The following is a 20,329-nucleotide window of genomic DNA, read 5'->3' as shown; positions in this document are numbered from 1 at the left end:
AGAACCCCACTTGAGTGCAGGAGAGACAGAACCCCACTTGAGTGCAGGAGAGACAGAACCCCACTTGAGTGCAGGAGAGACAGAACCCCACTTGAGTGCAGGAGAGACAGAACCCCACTTGAGTGCAGGAGAGACAGAACCCCACTTGAGTGCAGGAGAGACAGAACCCCACTTGAGTGCAGGAGAGACAGAACCCCATTTGAATGCAGGAGAGACAGAACCCCACTTGAGTGCAGGAGAGACAGAACCCCACTTGAGTGCAGGAGAGACAGAACCCTACTTGAGTGTAGGAGAAAGAACCCCACTTGAGTGCAGGAGAGACAGAACCCCACTTGAGTGCAGGAGAGACAGAACACCACTTGAGTGCAGGAGAGACAGAACCCCACTTGAGTGCAGGAGAGACAGAACCCCACCTGAGTGCAGGAGAGACAGAACCCCACCTGAGTGCAGGAGAGACAGAACCCCACTTGAGTGCAGGAGAGACAGAACCCCACTTGAGTGCAGGAGACAGAACCCCACTTGAGTGCAGGAGAGACAGAACCCCACTTGAGTGCAGGAGAGACAGAACCCCACTTGAGTGCAGGCAATATCAATCCCTCCCACGGGACACCTGTCCACCAAACGTACTCAAACGACCGTCTCGCACTCCCGAGTGCTTTCCCAAGACGCACTCAGGATGGGCCACCACCTCACTGTGCCTCAAGCCTACGGCGAGGCACGAGACGAACGTAAACAACACGGGGGCAATGGTGGTAATTAGACACAGACGAACAATTACGGACATCAAATGGCTTGGGAGGGGGTAGTAATTAATAAATGACTGTGTTGAGTGTGACTTTGTAGGGCAGTGTGAGGCTTCAAGGGTGAGAGAGAGAGAGAGAGAGAGAGAGAGAGAGAGAGAGAGAGAGAGAGAGAGAGAGAGAGAGAGAGAGAGAGAGAGAGAGAGATGAGAAAAAGCGACACCATATTTCCATTATATAATTCATATGTATTTTTTTTTTCTTTGAGGTACACTGAGGGTGTACCGTACCGTCTTGCTCCTGTGTAAGGTACACTGAGGGTGTACCGTACCGTCTTGCTCCTGTTTGAGGTACACTGACGGTGTACCGTACCGTCTTGCTCCTGTGTAAGGTACACTGAGGGTGTACCGTACCGTCTTGCTCCTGTTTGAGGTACACTGACGGTGTACCGTACCGTCTTGCTCCTGTGTAAGGTACACTGAGGGTGTACCGTACCGTCTTGCTCCTGTGTAAGGTACACTGAGGGTGTACCGTACCGTCTTGCTCCTGTGTAAGGTACACTGAGGGTGTACCGTACCGTCTTGCTCCTGTTTGAGGTACACTGACGGTGTACCGTACTGTCTCGTACCTGTCTGAGGTAAACCGAGGGTGTACCGTACCGTCTCGCACCTGTCTGAGGTACACTGAGGGTGTACCGTACCGTCTTACACCTGTATCACTGAGGTACAGTGAGGGTGTACCGTACCATCTTACACCTGTATCATTGAGGTACAGTGAGGGTGTACCGTACCATCTTACACCTGTATCATTGAGGTACACTAAGGGTGTACCGTACCGTCTTACACCTGTATCACTGAGGTACACTGAGGGTGTACCGTACCGCCTTACACCTGTATCACTGAGGTACAGTGAGGGTGTACCGTACCATCTTACACCTGTATCACTGAGGTACACTGAGGGTGTACCGTACCGCCTTACACCTGTATCACTGAGGTACAGTGAGGGTGTACCGTACCATCTTACACCTGTATCACTGAGGTACACTAAGGGTGTACCGTACCGCCTTACACCTGTATCACTGAGGTACAGTGAGGGTGTACCGTACCGTCTTACACCTGTATCACTGACGTACAGTGAGGGTGTACCGTACCGCCTTACACCTGTATCACTGAGGTACACTGAGGGTGTACCGTACCGCCTTACACCTGTATCACTGAGGTACAGTGAGGGTGTACCGTACCATCTTACACCTGTATCACTGAGGTACACTAAGGGTGTACCGTACCGCCTTACACCTGTATCACTGAGGTACAGTGAGGGTGTACCGTACCGTCTTACACCTGTATCACTGAGGTACAGTGAGGGTGTACCGTACCGCCTTACACCTGTATCACTGAGGTACACTGAGGGTGTACCGTACCATCTTACACCTGTATCACTGAGGTACATTGAGGGTGTACCGTACCATCTTGCTCCTGTCTACTGTCTCAAGAGACAGGTACGTGGTACGTCCGTACCCTCCCTCTGGGCGGTACAAACAGCACACGAGGACGGTACATACGGTACACCGGTATCATACATGACACTAAAACGGTACACAGACACAAAATAACTGGATTACATTAATTTCTTTCAAAGCGATTATCTCTGGCTCGTATTTTTCCTCCAAGGCTGAGGAGGCCGTGCTGCTGGCCGTGACTCTCGACCATCCGTCCCCACCTACACACACCCCTCTACCGGGGGCGGGGGGCAAGAGAGTGCTACACCAGCGACCGACGACACCCATCACATTGCTTCACGTTACACCCACCCACACCCACTCTCTCTCTCTCTCTCTCTCTCTCTCTCTCTCTCTCTCTCGGCCGCGGGGAGTTGAGGGGGGATTGTGGGGAGGGGGGATTGTGGGGAGGGGGACTGTGGGGGGATTGTGGGGAGGGGGGACTGTGGGGAGGGGGGACTGTGGGGGTATTGTGGGGAGGGGGGACTGTGGGGGGATTGTGGGGAAGGGGGACTGTGGGGGGATTGTGGGGAAGGGGGGACTGTGGGGGGATTGTGGGGAAGGGGGGACTGGGGGGGGATTGTGGGGAAGGGGGGACTGTGGAGGGATTGTGGGGAGGGGGGACTGTGGGGGGATTGTGGGGAGGGGAGACTGGGGGATTGTGGGGAAGGGGGGACTGTGGGGGATTGTGGGAAGGGGGGACTGTGGGGGGATTGTGGGGAAGGGGGACTGTGGGGGATTGTGGGGAAGGGGGGACTGTGGGGGGATTGTGGGGAAAGGGGGACTGTGGGGGATTGTGGGAAGGGGGGACTGTGGGGGGATTGTGGGGAAAGGGGGACTGGGGGGATTGTGGGGAAGGGGGGACTGTGGGGGATTGTGGGAAGGGGGGGACTGTGGGGGGATTGTGGGGAAAGGGGGGACTGTGGGGGGATTGTGGGGAAGGGGGGACTGTAGGGGGGACTGTGGGGGGATTGTGGGGAAGGGGGGACTGGGGGGGATTGTGGGGAAGGGGGGACTGTGGGGGATTGTGGGGGGATTGTGGGGAAGGGGGACTGTGGGGGGATTGTGGGGAAGGGGGACTGTGGGGGGATTGTGGGGGGATTGTGGGGAAGGGGGACTGTGGGGGGATTGTGGGGAAGGGGGACTGTGGGGGGATTGTGGGGGGATTGTGGGGAAGGGGGACTGTGGGGGATTGTGGGGGGATTGTGGGGAAGGGGGACTGTGGGGGGATTGTGGGGAAGGGGGACTGTGGGGGGATTGTGGGGAGGGGGGACTGTGGGGGGATTGTGGGGAGGGGGGGACTGTGGGGGGATTGTGGGGGAGGGGGGGACTGTGGGGGGATTGTGGGGAGGGGGGACTGTGGGGGGACTGTGGGGGGATTGTGGGGAAGGGGGGACTGTGGGGGGATTGTGGGGAAGGGGGGGTGCTTGCACACGCATGATTTTCCATGAATTCACCCCCCACACCCCCCTCCCCTCCCGCAGCCGCTAATGGCGGACCGTCACACAGAAGAATGAAAGAAAGAAGGAAGGAAGGAAAAGAAGGAAGTAAGGAAGAGAAGGAGGGAGGGAGGGAAGGAAAAGAAGGAAGGAAGGAAGGAGGGAAAAGAAGGAAGGAAGGAAGGAAGGAAAGAAGGAGGGAAACGAAGGAAGGAAGGAAGGAAGGAAGAGGAAGGAAGGAAGGAAGGAAAAGAAGGAAAGAAGGAGGGAAACGAAGGAAAGAAGGAAGAGGCGTAAGGAAGGAAGGAAAGAATAGAAGGAAGGAAGGAAGGCAAAGAAAAGAAAGAAGGAAGGAAGGAAGGAAGGCAAAGAAAAGAAAGAAGGAAGGAAGGAAAATAAAGAAATGAAGGAAGGAAAAGAAGGAACTCCCCCTCCCCCCCGCGCGCGCCATAATGTGTTTTTATCGCGCCTTCCTCCTTAATCGGCAGTAATGTGCGATACTTTCATTAAAAACTTCCGCTCATTATACAAATCTGTCGCATAATTACGCCGGCCCCGGGGCCTACGACACAAGCGTAAACACCCGCCGCCCCGACGGGGCCGGAATCGCCCCTCGGGTCCCGGGGCGTGAGGGCCATTCTCCCCCCTCGGCCGGCCCACTTTTCTAGGCCGGTCCCGAGCGCTGTCCCCGACCATGTCATTCGTCGAGTGTACAGCGCCTCCGACAGAAGGCGAGGGTGGGGGGGGGAGGAGGTGTGGGGAGAGGGGGAGGGAAGAGGGGAGAGGGTGGGAGACGGGAGAGGGAGGGAGGGAGGGAAGAGGGGAGAGGGAGGGAGGGGTTCGTTCGGTCGGTCGGTCGGTCCTGCGACGCGTCGCGTCCCGGGACGACTTTTGGGGGAGGGGGGAGGGGAGGGGATGAGGGAGGGGGAGGGGGAAGGGTGGAGGGAAGGGGGTCTTGCGCCCCGGCGGGTTAAGGGCGGGAGTCAGGGGAACGAACAACCCCCCCCCCCCTGAAGGAGGGAGGGGGAGAGTGAGGGAGGGAGGGGGCATGAAGGAGGGGGGAAAAACATATCTATCCCCCCCTCCCTCCCCCCTTTCCCCTCCTGGTGTGGGATAGATCGCGTCTCCCCTCACCTCCCCCCCACACACACCGAGTGATATTTGACCACTTGTCTTACACAGCCATTGCAACAAGACGAGACATTGTGAAAACCATGGGGGGGCCGGGGCCCCCCAGCCCCCCCTTTCCACCCCCTCCCCCATTTTCGTTATTATTCCCCCCTCCCCCTCAATGATCAACCTTCTCTCCCCCCCCTCTTCATCTACCTCGCCCCCCTCCCCCCCCCCCGGCTCAAGTCATCGTCTTCGTCGTCTTCTTCCTCCTCCTCGTCCTTCCCCCCCCTCCCCCCTCACCAGCACCTGAGCGAAGCCCTCTGGGTCTGGCCCACGCTAATCACAGGATAAAAGAGGCTAATTTTTCCTAATCTAATATCACGGCAAAAGCTGCATCAAAGATATAATGCCGAGACAACTATTACTTACACATGACTCTCCCCTGGAGGGGGGAGGGGGGAGGGGGTGGTTGTGTGGGGGAGGGGAGGGGGTAGGGTTTGATGGGGTGGTTGTGTGTTGGGGGGTAAGGGTTTGGTGGTGTGGGGGTTGGTTGTGTGGAGGGGGGTTGGGTTTCTTGGTGAGGGGGTGGTTGTGTGTGGGGGGAGGGGGGGCGGGGGTGGGGAGGGGGTGGTTGTGTTGGGGGTAGGGTTTGGTGGTGAGGGGGTGGTTGTGTTGGGGGGTAGGGTTTGATGGGGGTGGTTGTGTTGGGGGGTAGGGTTTGATGGGGGTGGTTGTGTTGGGGGTAGGGTTTGATGGGGGTGGTTGTGTTGGGGGGTAGGGTTTGATGGGGGTGGTTGTGTTGGGGGTAGGGTTTGATGGGGGGTGGTTGTGTTGGGGGGTAGGGTTTGATGGGGGTGGTTGTGTTGGGGGGTAGGGTTTGATGGGGGTGGTTGTGTTGGGGGTGGTGGTTGTGGTGGGTGGTGGGGGTGTGGTGGTGGTTGGGTGGTGTGGTGGTGGTGGTTGGTGGGGTGGGGTGGGTGTTGGTGGGGTTGGGTGGGGTTGGGTTGGGGTGTGGTGGGGGTGGTGTTTGGTGGTTGTGGTGGTTTGGTGGTGGGGTGTGGTTGGGGGTTGGGTGGTGTGGTGGGTGGTTGGGGTGTGGGGGTTTGGGGGTGGGGTGGGTTGTGTGGGTGTGGGGTGTGGTTGTGGGTGGGGGGTGGGTGTGGGGTGGGGGTTGTGGTGGGGTGTGGTGGTGGTGTTGGTGTGGGGTGGGTTTTGGTGTGGGTGGGGTGTGGTGGGTTGTGGGTGGTGGTGTGGGTGTGGGGTGGTTGTTGGGGGGTTGTTGGTGTGGTGGTGTGGTTGGGGTTGTGGGGGTGGTGGGTGGGTTTTGGTTTGGTGTTTGTGGGTGGGTGGGTGGGTGGTGTGGGTTGTGTGGGTGTGGGTGTGGGGTGTGGTGTGTTTTGTGTGGGTTGGGGTGTGGGTGGGGTGTTGGTTGGGGTGGTTGGGGTGGGGTGTTTGGGTGGGGGGGGGGTGGTGGTTGTTGGGTTTGTGGGGGGGTGGGTTGGGGTGGGGTGTGGGGTTGGTGTGTGGGGTGGTTGTGTGGGTGGTGTGTGGTTGGGGTTGTTGGGGGTTGTTGGGGTGTTTGGTTGAGGGGTTGGTGGGGGTTTGTTGTGGTTGGGGTTGTGGGGTTGTGTGTGGGTGTTGGTGGTGTGGGGTTGGTGGGTGTGTGTTGGGGTTGTGGGGTTGGTTGTGGTTTGGTGGGTGGGTGTGGGTGGGGTGGGGGGTTGTGGGGGTGGGTGGGTGGGGGTGGGGGTGGTGTTGGTGGTGGTGTTGTTGGTTTGTGGGGTGTGGTTTGGGTGGGTGTGGGGTTGGTGTTGGGGTGGGTGGTTGGGGTGGGGTGGTGGTGGTGGTTGGGGGGTGTGGGTGTGGTGTGTTGGGGTGTGGTGGGGTGTTGGGTGGGGGTGGTTGGGTGGGGTGGGTTTGGGGGTGGTGTGGGGGGGAGGGTTGGGGTGGTGGTTGTGGTGGGTTGTGTGGTGGGTGGGTTTGTGGGTTTGGGGGTTGTGGTTGTGTTGGGGGTGGTGTGGTGGTTGGGGGGTGTGGGGTTTTGGGGTTGTGGGTGTTGGGTGTTGGGTTGGGGGGTGTGGTGTGGGTGGTGTGGTGGTTGGGTTTGGTGGTTGGTGTGGTTGTTGTGGGTTGGTGTGGTTGTGTGGGGTTTGTTGGTGTTGGTGGGTTTGTGTGGTGGGTGGTGTGTTGGGTGGGTGGTTGGTTGGTGTGTTGTGTGGGTGGGTGGGGGGGTGTGGGTGGGTGTGGGGGGTGTGTGGTTGTGGGGTGTGTTTGTGTGGTGTGGTTGTGTGGGTTTGTGTTGGTGTGGTGGTGGTGGGTGGGTTGTGGTTGGGTGGTGGTGTGTGGGGGGTGTTGTGGTTGGTGGGGTGGTGGTGGTGGTGTGTGGTGTGGGGGTTGGGTGGGGTTTGTGGTTGGGGTTGGGGTTTGGTGGTGGTTGGTGGTGGGTGTTGGGGGGTTGTGGGTGTGGTGGTGTGTTGGGGGGTGTGGTGGGTGGTTGGTTTGGGGTGGTGGTTGGTGGTGGGTGTGTTGGTTGGGGGTTGGTGGGGGTTTGGGGGGGGGGGGGGGTGGTGTGTGTGGTTGGGTGGGGTTGGTGGTTTGTGGTTGGGTGTGGGTGGGTGGGTGTTGGGTTTGGTGTGGTGTTGGTGGTGGTGTGAGTGTGGTTGGTGGTGGGTGGGGGTTGGGGTGTGGTGGTGTGGGGGGGTGGTGGTGGTTGGGTTGGGTGTGGGGGGGGGGTGGTGGGGTGGTGGGTTGGTTGTTGTGTGGTTGGGGGTTGGTGTGGTGTGTGTGTGTGTTGGTGGTTTGGTGTGGTTTGGGGTGGTGTGGGTGTGTGGTTTTGGTTGGGGTGTGTTGTGGTTGGGTGTGGGTTGGGGGTTGGTGGTGGGGGTTGGGGGTGGTGGTGGGTGGGTGTTTGGGTGGGTTGTGTTTTGGTGGGTGGGTGGGGTTGGTGGTGTGTGGGTTGGTGTGGGGTGTGGTTGGGTGGGGGTGGGGGTTGTGGTTGTGGGGTGGGGTTGGGGGGGTGTTGGGTTGTTGTGGTGGTTTGGTTGGTGGGTTGTGGGTTGGTTGGGGTTGTGTTTGTGGGGGTGGTTGGGGTGTGGTGTGTTGTGGGTGGGGGTGTTGTTTGTTGGGTGGGGTGGGTGGGGGGTGTGTGTGGGGGGTTTTGTGGGTGGGTGTTGTGGGGTGGTGGTGTTGTGGTGGGTGGTTTGGTGTGGGGTGGTGGGTTGGGTGGGGGTGGGTGTGTGGGTTGTTGGTGGGTTGGTTTTGGGTGGTGTGGTGTGGGTGTGGGGTGGTGGTTGGGGGTGTTGGGGTTGGGGTGTTTGTTGTTGGGGTGGGTGGGGTTGTGGGTGTGTGTGGTTGGGTGGTTTTGGGTTGTTTGGTGTTGGTTTGTGGGGTTTGTGGGGGTGTGTGTTGGGGTGGTGGGGTGGTGTGGGGGTGGGTTGTGGGTGTGGGGTTGGTTGGGTGGTGGGTTGGGGGGGGGTTGTGTGTTGTGGGGTGTTGGTGTGGGGTGTGGGTTGTGGTGGGGTGTGGTGGTAGGGTTGGTGGGGGGTTGGGTTGTGGGTGGGGGTGTTGTGGTGTGTTTGGGGTGGTGTGGTGTTGTGTGTGGGTGGGGTTGGTGGGGTTTGTGTGGGGTGGTTGGGGTGGGGGTTGGTGGTGTTGGTGGTTGGGGGGGTGGGTTGTGTGGTTGGTGGGTGTGTGTTGGTATGTGTTTGGTGTGGGGTGGTTGGTGGTGTTTGTTGGGGTGGTTGTGTTGGGGGGTAGGGTTTGATGGGGTGGTTGTGTTGGGGGGTAGGGTTTGATGGGGTGGTTGTGTTGGGGGGTAGGGTTTGATGGGGGGTGGTTGTGTTGGGGGGTAGGGTTTGATGGGGTGGTTGTGTTGGGGGGTAGGGTTTGATGGGGGTGGTTGTGTTGGGGGGTCGGGTTTGATGGGGGGTGGTTGTGTTGGGGGGTTGGGGGACGCCCAGCCTTTTAAAAGTAAGGTAAAGGCCTGACCAATTGGGGAAGAGGGGTCAGCGTGCTCAAGGGTCGTCCCAGCGACCTCGATGGGTCGTACCATCGTAGCTCGAGGGTCGTACCGTCGTGGTCAACAGGTCGTACCGTCGTGCTGAGACTCGGTTCGATTTGAGTTGCGATCTGGTGCACTGCAAAGACGCATGCAAATTGACCAAACTCATAAGACTTAAAATTGCATATCCCTTCTAATTATTAAATCACCCATTCTTCTAAGATGATCAATAATCAGATGAACTTGATCAATCTGATTAATTGTGACAATAATCACTTGTGGAATTCGAAGTTGATTAATAATCAGATCAACTTGATCAATGTGATTAATTGAGACAATAATCACTTGTAAAATTATAAGATGATTAATAATCAGATCAACTTGATCAATCTGATTAATTGTGACAATAATCACTTGTGGAATTCGAAATTGATTAATAATCAGATCAACTTGATCAATGTGATTAATTGAGACAATAATCACTTGTGGAATTCGAAGTTGATTAATAATCAGATCAACTTGATCAATGTGATTAATTGAGACAATAATCACTTGTAAAATTATAAGATGATTAATAATCAGATCAACTTGATCAATCTGATTAATTGTGACAATAATCACTTGTGGAATTCGAAGTTGATTAATAATCAGATCAACTTGATCAATGTGATTAATTGAGACAATAATCACTTGTAAAATTATAAGATGATTAATAATCAGATCAACTTGATCAATGTGATTAATTGTGACAATAATCACTTGTGGAATTCGAAATTGATTAATAATCAGATCAACTTGATCAATGTGATTAATTGTGACAATAATCACTTGTGGAATTCGAAGTTGATTAATAATCAGATCAACTTGATCAATGTGATTAATTGAGACAATAATCACTTGTAAAATTATAAGATGATTAATAATCAGATCAACTTGATCAATCTGATTAATTGTGACAATAATCACTTGTGGAATTCGAAGTTGATTAATAATCAGATCAACTTGATCAATGTGATTAATTGAGACAATAATCACTTGCAAAATTATAAGATGATTAATAATCAGATCAACTTGATCAATCTGATTAATTGTGACAATAATCACTTGTGGAATTCGAAATTGATTAATAATCAGATCAACTTGATCAATGTGATTAATTGTGACAATAATCACTTGTAAAATTATAAGATGATTAATAATCAGATCAACTTGATCAATGTGATTAACTGTGACAATAATCACTTGTAAAATTATAAGATGATTAATAATCAGATCAACTTGATCAATGTGATCAATTGTGACAATAATCACTAGTAAAATTCTAAGATTAATAATCAGATCAACTTGATCAATCTGATTAATTGGGACGATAATCACTTGTAAAATTCTGAGATGATTAATAATCCGATCAACTTGATCAATCTGATTAATTGTGACAATAATCACTTGTAAAATTCTAAGATGATTAATAATCAGATCAACTTGATCAATGTGATCAATTGTGACCGTAATTACCTGTAATCATTATCTCTCATGCGTGACAAAATATGTCTTCATTAAGCTTTCTCAATTAACAAATCCAACGGGGGTTGAAAGAGAAACATCACAATAAAAAAATAAAAAAATTTCCGATGAAAATAAATCTGAGTTATTACCATTTATTTAAGTACAATTAAGTGATAAGTCAATTTATTTTTAGCATCATTTAACCGACTGTCTCATATCCAGAGAAATTTTTTTCTTCTTTTTTTAAGCTTCGCTTTCAAAATGCACATTGCCATTTTGAATACAGTGACGTCATCTACGATTTTCTGTTTACGTTATTAATCGAATTACTTTACCAATTGCCTTGTTACAACCTATGACGTCGCACACCGGACGCAACGGAGCAATGATCCCTTTTCTTACACAAATTCTTTTTTCTTTTTTTTTTTTTTTTTACCATTATTACATTACAGTATTCCGTAAACCGGATTACATATTCTGTAATCCGGTTCATATTCCGTAAACCGGTTTATATATTCTAAAATCCGTTTCATATTCTGTAAACCGGTTTATATATTCTATAACCTGGTTCATATTCCGTAAGGCGGATAACATATTCCATAAACCGGTTCATATTCTGTAAACCGGTTTATATATTCTATAACCCGGTTCATATTCCGTAAGCCAGTTTACATATTCCATAACCCGGTTCATATTCCGTAAGCCGGATTACATATCCTATGATCCGGTTCCCATATTCCGTAAGCCGGATCACATATTCTATAACCCGGTTCATATTCCGTAAGCCGGATTACATATCCTATGATCCGGTTCCCATATTCCGTAAGCCGGATCACATATTCCATAACCCGGTTCATATTCCGTAAGCCGGATTACATATCCTATGATCCGGTTCCCATATTCCATAAGCCGGATCACATATTCTATAACCCGGTTCATATTCCGTAAGCCGCATTACATATCCTATAATCTTCTGTAAGCCGGATTACATATTCCGGTTCATATTCCGCAAGCCGGTTTACATATTCCATAAGCTGAATTTTATTCCTTAAGCCGGTCTAAATGTTCTATAAACCGGTCCTGGGCCTTAAGACAAACAAAAAATTCGTTTTATTGATAAATTTGTTATTTTTATAGATAATGATAATAATTTCAGGTAGTCTTTTTTATCATACAGAATTATCAATATATTTTTTTTTCATTTGGAAAATTTTTAGAAAAGTTTGAAAAATCACAAGAAAAAAAAAACCACTTAGAGTTTCCATGTCTTTTTCAAACATGTGAAAATTACTGAATACTTTCGAATAAATCGCATTTTAAATTATACAGAATAAATCTCCCAGACGTCTCGTATACCAGAAGAAATATACAGTATGGACGCGTCTGGGGATATATATATATATATATATATATATATATATATATATATATATATATATATATATATATATATATATATGATACAGCGCTGGTGGCTGATTCATATGAGAAACTGCAGAAGCTGGTGACTGAGTTTGGTAAAGTGTGTGGAAGAAGAAAGTTAAGAGTAAATGTGAATAAGAGCAAGGTTATTAGGTACAGTAGGGTTGAGGGTCAAGTCAATTGGGAGGTGAGTTTGAATGGAGAAAAACTGGAGGAAGTGAAGTGTTTTAGATATCTGGGAGTGGATCTGGCAGCGGATGGAACCATGGAAGCGGAAGTGGATCATAGGGTGGGGGAGGGGGCGAAAATTCTGGGAGCCTTGAAGAATGTGTGGAAGTCGAGAACATTATCTCGGAAAGCAAAAATGGGTATGTTTGAAGGAATAGTGGTTCCAACAATGTTGTATGGTTGCGAGGCGTGGGCTATGGATAGAGTTGTGCGCAGGAGGATGGATGTGCTGGAAATGAGATGTTTGAGGACAATGTGTGGTGTGAGGTGGTTTGATCGAGTGAGTAACGTGAGGGTAAGAGAGATGTGTGGAAATAAAAAGAGCGTGGTTGAGAGAGCAGAAGAGGGTGTTTTGAAGTGGTTTGGGCACATGGAGAGAATGAGTGAGGAAAGATTGACCAAGAGGATATATGTGTCGGAGGTGGAGGGAACGAGGAGAAGAGGGAGACCAAATTGGAGGTGGAAGGATGGAGTGAAAAAGATTTTGTGTGATCGGTGCCTGAACATGCAGGAGGGTGAAAGGAGGGCAAGGAATAGAGTGAATTGGAGTGATGTGGTATACCGGGGTTGACGTGCTGTCAGTGGATTGAATCAAGGCATGTGAAGCGTCTGGGGTAAACCATGGAAAGCTGTGTAGGTATGTATATTTGCGTGTGTGGACGTATGTATATACATGTGTATGGGGGGGGGGGGTTGGGCCATTTCTTTCGTCTGTTTCCTTGCGCTACCTCGCAAACGCGGGAGACAGCGACAAAGTATAATAAATAAATAAATATATATATATGAATGAGTGTGTTAGTGGTTTTGATGCACGAGACAGGGTTATAGTGATGGGTGATTTGAATGCAAAGGTGAGTAATGTGGCAGTTGAGGGAATAATTGGTATACATGGGGTGTTCAGTGTTGTAAATGGAAATGGTGAAAAGCTTGTAGATTTATGTGCTGAAAAAGGACAGGTGATTGGGAATACCTGGTTTAAAAAGCGAGATATACATAAGTATACGTATGTAAGTAGGAGAGATGGCCAGAGAGCGTTATTGGATTACGTGTTAATTGACAGGCGCGCGAAAGAGAGACTTTTGGATGTTAATGTGCTGAGAGGTGCAACTGGAGGGATGTCTGATCATTATCTTCTGGAGGCTAAGGTGAAGATTTGTATGGGTTTTCAGAAAAGAAGAGTGAATGTTGGGGTGAAGAGGGTGGTGAGAGTAAGTGAGCTTGGGAAGGAGACTTGTGTGAGGAAGTACCAGGAGAGACTGAGTACAGAATGGAAAAAGGTGAGAACAATGGAAGTAAGGGGAGTGGGGGAGGAATGGGATGTATTTAGGGAATCAGTGATGGATTGCGCAAAAGATGCTTGTGGCATGAGAAGAGTGGGAGGTGGATTGATTAGAAAGGGTAGTGAGTGGTGGGATGAAGAAGTAAGATTATTAGTGAAAGAGAAGAGAGAGGCTTTTGGACGATTTTTGCTGGGAAAAAATGCAATTGAGTGGGAGATGTATAAAAGAAAGAGACAGGAGGTCAAGAGAAAGGTGCAAGAGGTGAAAAAGAGGGCAAATGAGAGTTGGGGTGAGAGAGTATCATTAAATTTTAGGGAGAATAAAAAGATGTTCTGGAAGGAGGTAAATAAAGTGCGTAAGACAAGGGAGCAAATGGGAACTTCAGTGAAGGGCGCAAATGGGGAGGTGATAACAAGTAGTGGTGATGTGAGAAGGAGATGGAGTGAGTATTTTGAAGGTTTGTTGAATATGTTTGATGATAGAGTGGCAGATATAGGGTGTTTTGGTCGAGGTGGTGTGCAAAGTGAGAGGGTTAGGGAGAATGATTTGGTAAACAGAGAAGAGGTAGTAAAAGCTTTGCGGAAGATGAAAGCCGGCAAGGCAGCAGGTTTGGATGGTATTGCAGTGGAATTTATTAAAAAAGGGGGTGACTGTATTATTGACTGGTTGGTAAGGTTATTTAATGTATGTATGACTCATGGTGAGGTGCCTGAGGATTGGCGGAATGCGTGCATAGTGCCATTGTACAAAGGCAAAGGGGATAAGAGTGAGTGCTCAAATTACAGAGGTATAAGTTTGTTGAGTATTCCTGGTAAATCATATGGGAGGGTATTGATTGAGAGGGTGAAGGCATGTACAGAGCATCAGATTGGGGAAGAGCAGTGTGGTTTCAGAAGTGGTAGAGGACGTGTGGATCAGGTGTTTGCTTTGAAGAATGTATGTGAGAAATACTTAGAAAAGCAAATGGATTTGTATGCAGCATTTATGGATGTGGAGAAGGCATATGATAGAGTTGATAGAGATGCTCTGTGGAAGGTATTAAGAATATATGGTGTGGGAGGCAAGTTGTTAGAAGCAGTGAAAAGTCTTTATCGAGGATGTAAGGCATGTGTATGAGTAGGAAGAGAGGAAAGTGATTGGTTCTCAGTGAATGTAGGTTTGCGGCAGGGGTGTGTGATGTCTCCATGGTTGTTTAATTTGTTTATGGATGGGGTTGTTAGGGAGGTGAATGCAAGAGTTTTGGAAAGAGGGGCAAGTATGAAGTCTGTTGGGGATGAGAGAGCTTGGGAAGTGAGTCAGTTGTTGTTCGCTGATGATACAGCGCTGGTGGCTGATTCATGTGAGAAACTGCAGAAGCTGGTGACTGAGTTTGGTAAAGTGTGTGAAAGAAGAAAGTTAAGAGTGAATGTGAATAAGAGCAAGGTAATTAGGTACAGTAGGGTTGAGGGTCAAGTCAATTGGGAGGTAAGTTTGAATGGAGAAAAACTGGAGGAAGTAAAGTGTTTTAGATATCTGGGAGTGGATCTGGCAGCGGATGGAACCATGGAAGCGGAAGTGGATCATAGGGTGGGGGAGGGGGCGAAAATCCTGGGAGCCTTGAAGAATGTGTGGAAGTCGAGAACATTATATCGGAAAGCAAAAATGGGTATGTTTGAAGGAATAGTGGTTCCAACAATGTTGTATGGTTGCGAGGCGTGGGCTATGGATAGAGTTGTGCGCAGGAGGATGGATGTGCTGGAAATGAGATGTTTGAGGACAATGTGTGGTGTGAGGTGGTTTGATCGAGTAAGTAACGTAAGGGTAAGAGAAATGTGTGGAAATAAAAAGAGCGTGGTTGAGAGAGCAGAAGGGGGTGTTTTGAAATGGTTTGGGCACATGGAGAGAATGAGTGAGGAAAGATTGACCAAGAGGATATATGTGTCGGAGGTGGAGGGAACGAGGAGAAGTGGGAGACCACATTGGAGGTGGAAAGATGGAGTGAAAAAGATTTTGTGTGATCGGGGCCTGAACATGCAGGAGGGTGAAAGGAGGGTAAGGAATAGATTGAATTGGATCGATGTGGTATACCGGGGTTGACGTGCTGTCAGTGGATTGAATCAAGGCATGTGAAGCGTCTGGGGTAAACCATGGAAAGCTGTGTAGGTATGTATATTTGCGTGTGTGGACGTATGTATATACATGTGCATGGGGGGGGGGGGGGGGGGTTGGGCCATTTCTTTCGTCTGTTTCCTTGCGCTACCTCGCAAACGCGGGAGACAGCGGCAAAAAAAAAAAAAAAAAAAAAAAAAAAAAATATATATATATATATATATATATATATATATATATATATATATATATATATATATATATATATATATATATATATGTGAGTTATCCCTGGGGATAGTACATATGTGAGTACATTTTGGGAGACACCTCACGGTACGACCCTCACTCACGATGGCCCGACCCTTGAGCACGACGGTACGACCCTCACTCACGATGGCACGACCCTTGAGCACGACGGTACGACCTTCACTCTCGAAGGCACGACCCTCGAGCACGACGGTACGACCCTCAGTCACGAAGGCACGACCCCTCGAGCACGACGGTACGACCTTCACTCTCGAAGGCACGACCCCTTGAGCACGACGGTTCGACCTTCACGCACGAAGGCACGACCCCTCGAGCACGACGGTACGACCCTTGGGTAATAAGATGGCCCAGCCCCCAAAGGTTACCACGTATTCGTGTGTAACAATGTTATTACCACCACCAGACTCTCCACTACCCACCAATTTCCCACCCTGGTAACAATTTCCCCCATCCACCTCTCCACACAATACCTAACAATTTCTTTTGCTTTTCTCTCATCTTTCCACAATACCGGACAATATTCCCAACCTCCTCCACAATATCCCAACCTCCTCCACAATATCCCAACCTCTTCCACAATATCCCAACCTCCTCCACAATATCCCAACCTCCTCCACAATATTCCCAACACTCTCCATAATATCCCAACCTCCTCCACAATATCCCAACCTCCTCCACAATATCCCAACCTCCTCCACAATATCCCAACCTCTTCCACAATATCCCAACCTCCTCCACAATATCCCAACCTCTTCCACAATATCCCAACCTCCTCCACAATATCCCAACCTCCTCCACAATATCCCAAACTCCTCCACAATATCCCAACCTCCTCCACAATATCCTAACCTCCTCCACAATATCCCAACCTCCCCCACATTATCCCAACCTCCACCACAATATCCCAACCTCCTCCACAATATCCCAACCTCCTCCACAATATCCCAACCTCCTCCACAATATCCCAGCCTCCTCCACAATATCCCAGCCTCCCCCACAATATCCCAACCTCCTCCACAATATCCTAACCTCCTCCACAATATCCCAACCTCCCCACATTATCCCAACCTCCACCACAATATCCCAACCTCCTCCACAATATCCTAACCTCCCCCACAATATCCCAACCTCCCCCACAATATCCCAACCTCCCCCACAATATCCCAACCTCCTCCACAATATCCCAACCTCCCCCACAATATCCCAACCTCCCCCACAATATCCCAACCTCCTCCACAATATCCCAACCTCTTCCACAATATCCCAACCTCCTCCACAATATCCCAACCTCCCCCACAATATCCCAACCTCCCCCACAATATCCCAACCTCCCTCACAATACCTAACAATGTTGCATGAGGTTCTATACCAAACCTGAGCAATATTCAGCTGATATTACATTGACAGCAATACAGGTGTGTGTGTGTGTGTGTGTGTGTGTGTGTGTGTGTGTGTGTGTGTATGTATGTATGTGTGTGTGTGTGTGTGTGTGTGTGTGTGTGTGTGTGTGTGTGTGTGTGTGTGTGTGTGTGTGTGTTCGGTGTATTGCAGATACACGGCCGTAGCTCTTTGCACATATATCTAAAGTATTTAAAATATATATATATATATATATATATATATATATATATATATATATATATATATATATATATATATATATTCTTTTTTTTTATACTATTCGCCATTTCCCGCCTTTGCGAGGTAGCGCTAAGAACAGAGGACTGGGCCTTTGAGGGAATATCCTCACTTGGCCCCCTTCTCTGTTCCTTCTTTTGGAAAATTAAAAAAACGAGAGGGAGGGATTTCCAGCCCCCCGCTCCCTCCCCTTTTAGTCGCCTTCTACGACACGCAGGGAATACGTGGGAATCATTCATATATATATGTATATATATATATATATATATATATATATATATATATATATATATATATATATATATATATATATATATATATATCTTTTGATATGCAAATGAGTCCCTCATGTTGTTAACTCATCGGGAAAGGTCCAATTCCCGTCTACGTTCATCCATCATTATAATACATTCGTCGCCATACACACACACACACACACACACACACACACACACACACACATACGAATCTACACTGAACAGACCTGGGCCCGCGGAAGGAGGGCGGGGTTCGAACCCCGGCTCCTCCGTGTGAATTCCCAAGGACCCACACACACCCCCACCCCCCCCGTGTCTGGGTCTTCCGAGGAGGACCCAGAAAAAGTAGATTGTAATTAAACTAGATAGTAATTAAACTAGATTGTAATTAAACTAGATAGTAATTAAACTAGATTGTAATTAAACTAGATAGTAATTAAACTAGATTGTTATTAAAGTAGACAGTAATTAAACTAGATAGTAATTAAACTAGATTGTAATTAAAGTAGACAGTAATTAAACTAGATAGTAATTAAACTAGATTGTAATTAAAGTAGACAGTAATTAAACTAGATAGTAATTAAACTAGATTGTAATTAAAGTAGACAGTAATTAAACTAGATAGTAATTAAACTAGATAGTCATTAAACTAGATAGTCATTAAACTAGATAGTAATTAAACTAGATTGTAATTAAAGTAGACAGTAATTAAACTTTATAGTAATTAAACTAGATTGTAATTAAAGTAGACAGTAATTAAACTAGATAGTAATTAAACTAGATTGTAATTAAAGTAGACAGTAATTAAACTAGATAGTAATTAAACTAGATTGTAATTAAAGTAGACAGTAATTAAACTAGATAGTAATTAAACTAGATTGTAATTAAAGTAGACAGTAATTAAACTAGATAGTAATTAAACTAGATTGTAATGAAAGTAGACAGTAATTAAACTAGATAGTAATTAAACTAGATAGTAATTAAACTAGATTGTAATTAAAGTAGACAGTAATTAAACTAGATAGTAATTAAACTAGATTGTAATTAAAGTAGACAGTAATTAAACTAGATAGTAATTAAACTAGATAGTAATTAAACTAGATTGTAATTAAAGTAGGCAGTAATTAAACTAGATAGTAATTAAACTAGATTGTAATTAAAGTAGACAGTAATTAAACTAGATAGTAATTAAACTAGATAGTAATTAAACTAGATTGTAATCAGGAGACCCGATCATAGACAATAGATATTGGGGCAAGTGGGTGGCGAAGAGAGAGAGATAGTATTAGAGATAAGTGTTATCTCTCTCGACTCTTATCGTGCACATCTCGAAAAAGCACACAGAGAGATGAGAGAGATAGAAGAGAGAGAGAGAGAGAGAGAGAGAGAGAGAGAGAGAGAGAGAGAGAGAGAGAGAGAGAGAGAGAGAGAGAGAGAGAGAGATAAGAAAGATAAGGAGAAGCAAGACATAAACCCTCCCCCCCCCCACACTCCGAGAATCACTTACAATATCAGCGAGTGGCAGGAAGAAAATGGGGAGTGGGGAGGGGGGGGTAACGAGAGATAAGAAGACGGGGGGAGGAAAGGCGAGCGGATGGAAGCAAAAGAGATAAGGATAAGAGACGATAGCGCAGGCTGGGCAGACGGAGGGACTAGCCCGTCGACTTAGCTTTAATGAGAGACGGAGATAAGATAAGAGACACTGACGCACGCGCGCGCCTCCTGTCGCATAGGACCAGGGCCTGGCCCATCGCGAGACCAGACCACCTTATCTAGATAAGGCCAAGCAGATAACAAGTTTATGATAGATATATGAAACCGTCCTTTGGATATATAATGCACGAAAGTGCACTTGGGAACTTTTCGTGTTTCATTTTCCCCGTGGACTCATAGGAATATACATACATACATACATACATACATATATATACATATATATATATATATATATATATATATATATATATATATATATATATATATATATATATATATATGAAATGACTTTTCATGTGTGGCGGGGTGGTGGCGACGAGAATGGATAAAGGCAGACAGTATGAATTATGTACATGAGCATATATGTACATGTCTGTGTATGTATATGTATGTATACGTTGAAATGTATAGGTATGCATATTTGCGTGTGTAGACGTGTATGTATATACATGTGTATGTGGGTGGGTTGGGCCATTCTTTCGTCTGGTTCCTTGCGCTACCTCGCTAACGCAGGAGACAGCGACAAAGTATAATATATATATATATATATATATATATATATATATATATATATATATATATATATATATATATATATATATAAGGACAGAGAATGGACTGTCTCTTTCTGGGCCTTACAAGGGTCATTTGGCTATGTAAATTACACGATTCTATTACACAAACAGAGAGGAAGAGACAAAGAGAAGTTAGAGATATGGGAACTGGGACAAGTTAAAGTCAGAGATAAGGATCTGGGAGGATATGAAGTTAGAGATAAGGACCTGGGACGATTTGAAGTTAGAGATAAGGACCTGGGGGATTTGAAGTTAGAGATAAGGACCTGGGACGAAGTGAAGTTAGAGATAAGGACCTGGGACGAACTGAAGTTAGAGATAAGGACCTGGGGGATTTGAAGTTAGAGATAAGGACCTGGGACGAAGTGAAGTTAGAGATAAGGACCTGGGACGAACTGAAGTTAGAGATAAGGACCTGGGACAAACTGAAGTTAGAGATAAGGACCTGGGACGATTTGAAGTTAGAGATAAGGACCTGGGACGAACTGAAGTTAGAAATAAGGACCTGGGACGAACTGAAGTTAGAGATAAGGACCGGGGACGATCTGAAGTTGGAGAT

The sequence above is a fragment of the Panulirus ornatus genome, chromosome 44 (genome assembly GCF_036320965.1).
Source record: "Panulirus ornatus isolate Po-2019 chromosome 44, ASM3632096v1, whole genome shotgun sequence".
Classification (NCBI taxonomy): Eukaryota; Metazoa; Arthropoda; class Malacostraca; order Decapoda; family Palinuridae; genus Panulirus; species Panulirus ornatus.
Note: the sequence above shows the minus strand (reverse complement) of the source record.